The sequence below is a fragment of the Lygodium microphyllum genome, chromosome 22, assembly GCF_053477565.2.
Source record: "Lygodium microphyllum isolate KBCC chromosome 22, Lygodium_microphyllum_v1.1.10, whole genome shotgun sequence".
Taxonomy (NCBI): Eukaryota; Viridiplantae; Streptophyta; class Polypodiopsida; order Schizaeales; family Lygodiaceae; genus Lygodium; species Lygodium microphyllum.
The window spans coordinates 53059982-53070241 of NC_141156.1; positions in this window are offsets into that span (position 1 = coordinate 53059982).

Sequence of the window (10260 nt, forward strand, 5' to 3'; positions counted from 1 at the left end):
CCACTTTATTTTTATGCCTAGATAGCATTGACATTTGATGATTGGTTGGGGTCGTGAATGGTCCTCGAATGTTAGGGGAATGTATGCCTATTGATTGGCCATCATTTGGAGCTGATTTAGTGGCATGAAATACTTAGTTTTACATAGTAAATCACTACCGTACACTCTAGGGCTGAAGCTTATTTAGTCACTTTATGCTTTGCATATTGGTCACTCACGGGTACTTCCCCGGTGTTTCATATGACTATTGGGATGAAAATGAAGGTGGAAAATGCTTTGGATGGTTCTAGAGTATTTTTTTGAGCCTTTTTTGAGCTCCGTATTGGTTGGAATTTACTTGAAATTGGTCTACACTAGCATGCTTTGTGATAGAGGTTATACCTATGGTATATATATGACCCGTTGGTGCATGCTTGATGCTTATGTTCCTACAGATGCTAGTTACATTGTTTGGACTTGAATGCTATTGGAGCTTTGCTTAGGCTTGACTTTGGATATTTTGGAGCTTATTTTGGTCTTGCTTTGGCTCATTAGAGATTGATTGCGATTGTCTTCATGACATTGGAGACTATCATTGGATACTTGACTGCTCATATGCTCTGGATGGCTCTGGATGTCTTACTGATGTATGATCTTGGATACTCCATCAGACTAGTGCTCTTATATGCTTCTTTGAGCTTATTTGCTTGACACTTACGGCTTTTGTGCCAATCGGGGCGTCTTTAAATATCAGACATTAAGCAGTGTGAGTTATGCATATTGAGCTTTTGGATACTTGAGACTGGGATCTCCTTGTGGATGATGTATAGTTGATATGCCTTGGTCCGTGTAGATGTACTTGGGTTGATTCAGCTTTGTATTCACTAAGCAGACACCGACTTGAGTCAGGTCTTGGAAATGGTATGTACATTTTGCCCTGTTGATTAGGGGATGTAGTGACTTTACTAACAAACTTTGTTTGACATGCTTGGGTATTGGTTCATGTTAGTTTGACTATTACATGCTTGTTGATGCCTGCTTGATGGTAGTTTTCCATTGACAGTCAATGGTTGACTTAGAATATTGTTTTTTGCCTACTGTCAGCTCTCATTGTACACTGCTACAAATTATTACAGCAAGCATATATCTCCGGACTGTGATGTATTTTTCATGATGAATCATCTTGGTTTGATGTACTTTTGATGGTACTTGGTAGTCAGCATCATTAAATACTCGTTTCTTGCCATTTTGCCTTGGTTTTTGGTGGGTTTTTTGTCATTTTTTGCAGTATAGCAAGCATTTTTGAATTGTCTGCACTGTTTTAGCTTGTAGTATGGCATCTTCTTCCACTGAAAGTGCTATCTTCAACATCACTAATCTTGATGGTACAAATTATGCCTATTGGAAGAGCCAATTTTGGCAGGCATTAGTGTAAAAGTCACAGATAAAGCCACAAAGGTTGAGTGGAGAGCAGCCTAAAACTATGACTAATGACAAATAGATGGAGCTTGATGAGTTATGCAAGTCCACCTCATCTTGTCTCTCACTAAATAGGTGCATTACAATGTGGTTGAGGAAGTAGAGAGTGCTTGGCAGCTTTGGGATAAGATCAAGAACCTCTATGACAAGCAAAGTCCTGCAAGTCAAATGTATTGGCTGAAACAACTTGTGGATCTCCACATGAAAGAGAATGTGACCATGTTAGCTCATCTAAGACAGTTTCATGCTATTCTTAAGAACTTGGTTTTGTAGGGCATTGATTTCAAAGAGGATGCCACTCCGTTGTTCTTTCTTGGAACTCTTAATGAGTCTTGGGATGTATTTAGCATTGCCTTATGTGCTTTTGCCACTACTCTAAAGCTATTTGACATTGAGAGCTCTCTTCTACAGGAAGAGATAAATCGTAAGAATTTGGATGCCTCTTGTGTGTCTCATGCTTTGACAGTTTTAGAGGCTGACATGATGGAAATGCAAAGAATGACTATGGTAATGGACATGGACGAGATTCGTAGAAATCTCGATCTAAGTCGCATGGCAAGTCACGCAGTAAGTCTCATGGGAGAAATGCAAATTTGACTTGTCATCATTGTGGGAAGAGTTCACATAAGGACACAGTGTCACGAATTGCACAATGAAAGGCACAAAGACAAGGGGAAAGAGAAATTTCAGGAAAAGTCTTCTGATCGTAGCATAGTACGTGCTAAGTCAAGAGTTAAAAAATTGAAGAGATCAATGTTATGTAGCCCAAGGGTAGTGATGGGGATTATATCCTTGTAGCAGCTTCATCTAGTGCTTCCCAGATGATAGAGATACACTCTATGTATGCATAGTGTTGCCTCTTGGACTCAGGTGCGTCCTTTCATGTGACACCTTGCCAAGAGGGGTTCCATTCATACCGTTCTGTTTCGTGTTCTGTGCGCTTGGGTGATGACAAGTCTCTTGAGATTGTCGGCATTGGTGATGTTAAGTTACAGTTTCCTTCTGGCAACAGTTTTGTTATGCACGATGCATGTCATGTACCTGCATTGACATGCAGTCTCATGTCCACTGGACAGCTTGATGATATAGGATATCATGTATCTTTTGGAGACTCTGCATGGAAGATTACTCGTGGCAAGCTTGTGCTTGCAAGAGGTATCAAGGCTAGGAGCCTCTACCCCTTAGTTGTTTCTACATCTACAGTTGATCATGCTTTGTCTGTGGGGTCTTTACCTCATGTATCACTTTGGTATGCATGTTTGGGGCACATATCCATTAATCGAATGAAAATGCTTTCTGGTTTGCAATACTTACTGTCCTCATTTTGATTCTTGTGATCATTGCTTTTATGGCAAGTAGACTAGGTCTACACATAAGAAGTATGGTATGTCACGCATGAGTGATACCTTGGCTTTGGTTCATTCTAATGTCTGTGGGCCCATACCCTGTCAATCTATGGGTGGTGCAAAGTATTTTTTTACTTTCATAGATGATTTTCCACGTAAAGTATGGGCTTATCCCAAAAGCAAAAGTCTAATGTATTGGCAGTTTTGTAGAGATGGCTTGCTTTGGCATAAAACCAGTCTGAGCATAGGTTGAAATGCCTAAGGATAGATAATGGGGGTGAGTATGTCTCATGTGCTTTTGAGTAGTTATGTGATGAGAGGGGTATTAAGTGTCAGTTGATCGCCCCCTATACCCCTCCCTAGAATGGTAGGTCTGAGCGGATGAATAGGACTATCCAAGAGAGGGTTTGTAGTATGCTTAGCCATGCAGGCCTACCCAAACAGCCATGCATATCATTAATAGATCGCCCTATAGTGCCATTGATTTCCAGGTTATAGAGGAGGTATGGATAGGAAATCCTCCCTCTTATGCGTATTTACGTGTCTTTGGATATGAGGCATTTTGCCATGTGTCCAAGGACAAATGTAACAAGCTAGATCCTAAGAGTGTTAAATGCATATTCCTTGGCTATGGAGATCCAGGAGAGATGGGTTATCATCATCTATGGGATCCGCAGGTGCGGAAATTCATCTACAGCCATGATGTAGTCTTCCATGAAGACAAGATGCATAGGCAGCTTGAGAAGATAGTGGAGACACACAAGGTTATATTTCAAGAGGAGCCCACGAGCTCCCATACAGCCAGCTAGACAGCCTACAAGGCCAGGGTGTTGGACAAAATGTTGAGCAGGAAGCAGACCCTGCAATGCAGCATTTTACTAGAGATAGACATCCCTAAGACAAATTTCAGCCCTTGATGCATTATGTCTTGGTTACAAATGCAGGAGAGCCTTTCACTTATGATGACGCTATGCACAGGGATGACAATCACTCCTTGGAGAGGGCTATGAAGTTTGAGATAGACTCCTTGCATAAGAATATGACTTGGGATTTAGTTTGCTTGCCTGCTAGCAAGAAGGCTCTGCCATGCAAATGGGTGTACAAGTTGAAGAGTATCCCTGGATACCCCAGGCCGGCTTATAAGGCAAGACTTGTTGCTAAGGGTTTTAAACATGAGCATGGAGCTAACTTTGATAAAAAAATTTCTCCTATGGTTAAGATGGCCACCTTTCACTTGGTTTTGGCCTTAGTTGCGTAGCTTGACTTGGACTTATATCAGATGGATGTCAAGATGGCATTTCTACATGGGGATTTACATGATGAAATTTACCTGGAGTAGCCTAAGGGTTTTGCAAAGCCTGACAGAGAGCACCTAGTGTGCAAGTTGAAGAAAAGTCTTTATGGATTGAAGCAGGCACTTAGGGAATGGTATCATAAGTTCGATGCATTTATGTAGTCATAGGGCTACAACTATAGTGCTATGGATATGTGCTTGTACACGAAGAAAGCCCGTGATGGTTCTTTGCTTATTTTGGTACTCTATGTGGATAATTCATATTTGGAAAATTGGCATCTGTGGACATTCATAAAGTCCTTGAGTGCTTCCACATGTAGGATGTGAAACCTATTGGTTGTCCATTGCCTTTTTATGTAAAGGTATCACAAGCCAATTGTCCACAGATAGATAAGCAGAGGGATGAGATGGCCAAGATTCCCTATGCATCTGCAGTGGGCAATCTTATGTATTCCATGATAGCCACTCGTCCAAATATTTCCTTTACAATTGGTGTTGTGGCATGCTATATGGCTATACCTGGCAAGAAGCATTGAGATGCCGTGAAGGGTATCATGAGGTACCTAAAGGGCCTTGTAGATATGTGCATATGCTATGGAAGCCATGATATAGGAGTCATGGGGTACATTGACTTTGATTATGTAGGACATGCACATAGTAGGAAGTCCACTTCTGGCTATGTGTTCACCTATGCTGGAGGTGCTATCTCTTGGATGTCCAGGGTGTAGCAGTGTACTACTCTTTCCACCACTGAGGCCGAGTATATTTTAGCCAGTAAGGCTTGCAAGAAGGCCATATGGTTAGATCGTTTCGTTCATGACCTTGGTATTGATGCTATCCCTATACTACATTCGGATTCTATGAGTGCTATTCAGTTAGCCACCAAGAATCCGGTCTTCCATGCGAAGACGAAACACATTGAGGTGAGGTATCACTTCATATGTGGGGTCGTTGAGGACAAGTCTATTGACCTTGTCAAGATCTTGGATTGACCAGAATCCTGCAGATTTGCTCACCAAAAGCCTCTCTATGGAGCGCTCTGCCTTTCTCAAGATATTGATGGGCGTGGGATGAGATAACGTCTTTCCTCATCCTATTGTACATGTGTACATGTTGTATTTTCTTTTCTTTTTCTTTTTCGCTCCTCATTGGGGTAGATTCACCTTTAAGTGGGAGGTTGTTGGAGGTAAAGGCACCTCTACCTAGTTGCCCATGTGTATTACTACATTGATAGTACCCGTGCGTCTGCACACTACAGGTGTCAGGTGCCCGTCACTGTCACTTTATTCTTTATTCTTTTAGTGACAAGTGAATAAAGGAAAGGCCGGTCACACATTGTGACTGTTTGAGTTCCCACATTGTGAGACTCTCTCTCTCTTGCTCTTGCTCTCCCACCATAGCTCTCCCATGCAAGCTTTGATCCTTCTCACCTTTCATAAATGACCTTGAAAATGCAGGGAATGATGTTGAAAATGGTCAGTAAGGTATTGCCCATGATGCCCCATAGTCTCAGCATGAAAACATGGAGTTTGGATAGCCAGATGTGGCAGGACAACATGCTAAAATTTCAGGACAACAAGCTACAAATGTAGCTTTCTAGACCCCACAACCTGCAAATGTTGAACCTTTTCTTCGTAGGTCGACCAACATTCAAAACCACCTAATAGGTTTGTTCTTGGTGCTTAGTATGCTGCTGATTATGTCATGGGAACTGACTATGGTGAGCGATCATGCTTTAAGGAAGCAATGACTAGGCAGGACAACAAGAAGTGGTTCAAAGCTATGATGTTAGAGATGGAATCTCTTGAAAAGAATGGTACTTGGGATTTGGTGCATATGCTTAAAGGGCAAAAGATTCTTCCATGCAAGTTGGTTTATAAGATGAAAGTCACTTTTGATTCCTTATCAAAGTACAAAGCACGACTAGTTGCAAAGGGGTTCAAGCAAGAACATGGGATTTGACTTTGATGAGATCTTCTCCCCTGTAGTCAAGATGACTACTTTGAGAACCATCTTGGGCTTGGTTATAGCCAAGGATATGAAACTCATTCAAATGGATGTAAAGACTACATTCTTACATGGTGATCTACATGAGGACACATATATGCAATAGCCTAAGGCTTTTGTGGCAAAGGGCAAAGAGAAGATGGTATGTAAACTCAAGAGGAGTTTGTATGGGCTGGAATAGGCACCTTGAGAATGGTATCACAAGTTTATACATTCATGCAGTCTCAGGGCTTTCACAAGAATCAAGTGGATCACTACTTACATACCAAGAAGGCAACATATGGCAGCCTAATTATCTTGGTCTTGTATGTGGATGACATACTGATTGCAGGTAGGGATGTTCATGCCACCTTGGACTCTCTGAAGAAGCAAAGTCTACATGGTAGATTTGACATGAAGGATCTTGGTGATGCAAATCATATTCTTGGGATGTGGATACTCAGGGATAGACCAAAGGGGCTTCTCTATCTATCCTAGCACGAGTATGTATCCAAGGTTTTGTAGTGTTTCAAGTCAACAAAATCATGTGAGTGACTCTAACCAAAGACAAAGACATCCAAATGCCATTGACAACAACATCCAATTTCTTCATAAATAGCATACCTTGATTGCAATATCCAATGATCATCTATTTATTGAGAAGAAATTGCAACTTGTTTCATCAACAAGCACACAAGTCTTAATCAACAAGTGCAGGTTCTTCTTCAATAACTACTATATCGCCAACATCACATTGTGCTTCATAGTTCCAAGCTCAATGTTACATCTCCCTTGTGCACACTCTAATGCACAACTCCATTCTTTGAGCCAAGTCTACTATTCTCGATTAGTCTTTCGATCTCTTCTTGTTCCATAGTTGTACAAGACTATTTCTATGCTAGAAATGAAGAAAGAAAGACTAAAATGAAGAAACAAGGTTTGAAAAAAGGAGAAGGAAAAAAAGAGAGACAAAAAGGAAGAGAAAAGAAAAGGAAAAGAGATATGCACACACATGCACTACACTGAACCTAGTGGTCCTCAAGTTGGATACATCCAATGGCTTCTATTGGCTGGTTTCATTTCTAACCCCCTAGCCATTTTTCCATTTTTTCCCATTTTTACTTAGGGAACATCAAGGAACATACCTAGAGAGTATCAACTCACCTTGTTTAGACTTGTCTCCCTGAGTCACTTGCACTTTTTCCAGTTTCACTTCATACATCCCCATGCCAACAACTCCACTTTGAAGCATGAAGGACAAGGTACTTCAAATAGATAGGGACCAATTCCATCAACTACCACATGTGTTTGATCTAGCAGAGATCCATGTGTTTCATGAGCTTATTGGATTAAACTCCACCTTTTGTCCATGTTCGTCTAATGGTGTCTCCCCAATCTCTTCATCAACTACTTCCTTTTCCCTCTACAATAATAATCATTCCCATCTTCATCGTGTTCAAGATTCCTTGATTAGTAAGCCATCATCAATAGAAGAACCCTTAGAGCCATCTTCTAACTAAGTATTAGACTAGGTACACATGTGTACTAACATAATATTTGCACTATAGCCTATTCACAGTTTTAGGTCCTCAGGTGTGGGACAACAATTTAGGCTTGTCAACCCCTCTCCAAACCAACAATATTTTGTATTATGTACATGAATAGAACACTAGCACTCTCCCTTAAGAAGTGATTACACATGAGGTTTTACTTTGTAGGGACAAAAGTTTGTGGAGACTCAAGAGCCATAACTTCTACTTCCATGATTGAATCTCCCATCTTTTGCAACCTCTTCTTCTTTTTTTGATGGGCCTTCAAGTTCTTCCCCTAGAAGAACCATTCGTCAAGTGTCTCTTCAACAACACTAACTTTTGATGTTGTGTTCCCAACTGTATTATTCTCCTTACCATCTACCATAGTGCAAGGAACATCACACATACCGCCTGCAATAGGAATATCATCATCATCATCCAGAGTTCTTCATTAGATGCTTGTATTACTCCTCCATTAGGACTACTACTTCATTGACTATATTACTCCATTACAACTACTACTCATCAACTATTCCTAGCATTCCATGTCTCCCTTTAACATGAGTGCCATGGAAATGGCACTCATCTCGAAGGAGGATAATGTTAATAGTATTTTGCGAAGGCTAAAGTAAAAGAAGTTCAAAGCAATGTGAAAGCTAAATTTCCAAATTTATTTGATGGTGGATTATGTTTTGGAGCACTTTGGTATACTATTTTGGGCACTTTGTGTATTACTAATGTACTTCATAGACACCACATTACCATGGTTGTATTATTTTTTGAGAGTCGGGCTCACTCCCGTGTAGATTGTATCATCACCCATAGTTGTATTTGTTACACTCACAAAAGTTGTGTAGATTCTACACATGGAAATGTGATTAGGATAGTATTGGCTGAGTCAAATTAGGCTAAGGTACAAGCATCCTTCAAGAAATTACCAGCCTAGATCCCACAACATGGGTAGTATGCCCAACAAAGGGTGCAAACCCTAATTCATAGTGGTGGAAACCCTAAAACACAAAAGAGGTGCAAATCCTAAAACACATATGGGATGCAATCCTAAAAAGTGACCTAACCTTAACCATGATCTTGGTCTATATAAGGGTGGGAGGCCTCAGCTATATTTACCCTTTTGGTGCATCCATGCTATGAAAGCTCTATCAGTGCAACTATTGAAGCTTTATATTCTCTTCTTCTATTCCATCATCTCACCTCCATTGTTGAGAGCAACTTAGAGAGAGTGTGTGAGAGGTGTGTCAAGTGAGGGAATGAAAGAAGGTGAACCTCTTTGTCATCTTCTTCTTCTCTACTAGCTTTGACTCAACTTGTTGGTGCACTTGACAATGGTGCAAAGGAGTGAGAGCATCAAATCGTGATTCTTGGATTGTGGAACCATCTTCGAGCCTTCAAGATTTCAGATTTCACTACAACTTGATGCTAGTCTTATATTCTTGCTTTCATGGGTTCAAGAGAGGAATGCATGGTTAATTAAAGTGGATTGTTGAGAGAATATGAGAGATTGTCATCAAAGCAAGTTGCAACTTCTAAAACAATAGAAGCATGTTCAATTTCTAGGTTGTTGTGTGTTTAGCCCAACAATTAAGGAAATTTTGAAGAAGACACCCAATCTTCCTCTTGGACGTCTAGTGGTATAGGGTGGTGATGAAGAGGCCAAATACAACCATCCAAAAAGGACTTTCAAGATTTGTGGACGTAGAATCTACAAAATTGTGAACTAACCAATGCAATATTTTTGTGATCCCAAAACATTGTAAGCAAATACATAGATAATATTTCCTTTAATTCTTTAAGACAAAATCACTTTACATCTTGCAAATATGGATCATATTTCTTGTAGGTTATTCATCATATTATTGATAGATGTATGTGATTCAAGTAGCTCCATATAGAAAGAGCATAACCTAGTTGAATCCACATATGAATTTCTTCAAATGCACTGAGTAGCTCTAACAAAGTGTGAAGGGGTAGATGTTCTAAATGAGCCTGCAGAAGATTCTATTAAATAAGTGTTTGTGGATACAAGGATGAGCTAGAACTTTCATGTATGGATGAGGACAAAGAAATGATTCTGAAGGACTTGAAGCTTTCTCTTGGAGGGGAGTTACATATATAATATCTTTCAAGGTGTCATATCACTCAACTCTCTCCTAAAGTCATGACTCTATTGCATGCATCACATGTTTCATTCTCTCTTAGATATCTATCCAGGCAATTCTGTGTGTGTGTGTGTGTGTGTGTGTGTGTGTGTGTGTGTGTGTGTGTGTGTGTGTGTGTGTGTGTGTGTGTGTGTGTGTGTGTGTGTGTGTGTGTGTGTGTGTGTGTGTGTGTGTGTGTGTGTGTGTGTGTGTGTGTGTGTGTGTGTGTGTGTGTGTGTGTGTGTGTGTGTGTGTGTGTGTGTGTGTGTGTGTGTGTGTGTGTGTGTGTGTGTGTGTGTGTGTGTGTGTGTGTGTGTGTGTGTGTGTGTGTGTGTGTGTGTGTGTGTGTGTGCGTGGGTGCGTGGGTGCGTGCGTGCGTGCGTGGGCACATGCTTGTGCATGCACGCACGCATGCATGCGTGCGTGTGTGCATGTGTGTGTGTCTGTGCGTGTGCATGCGTACACCCAAGCCATCAACCAAGAATGAA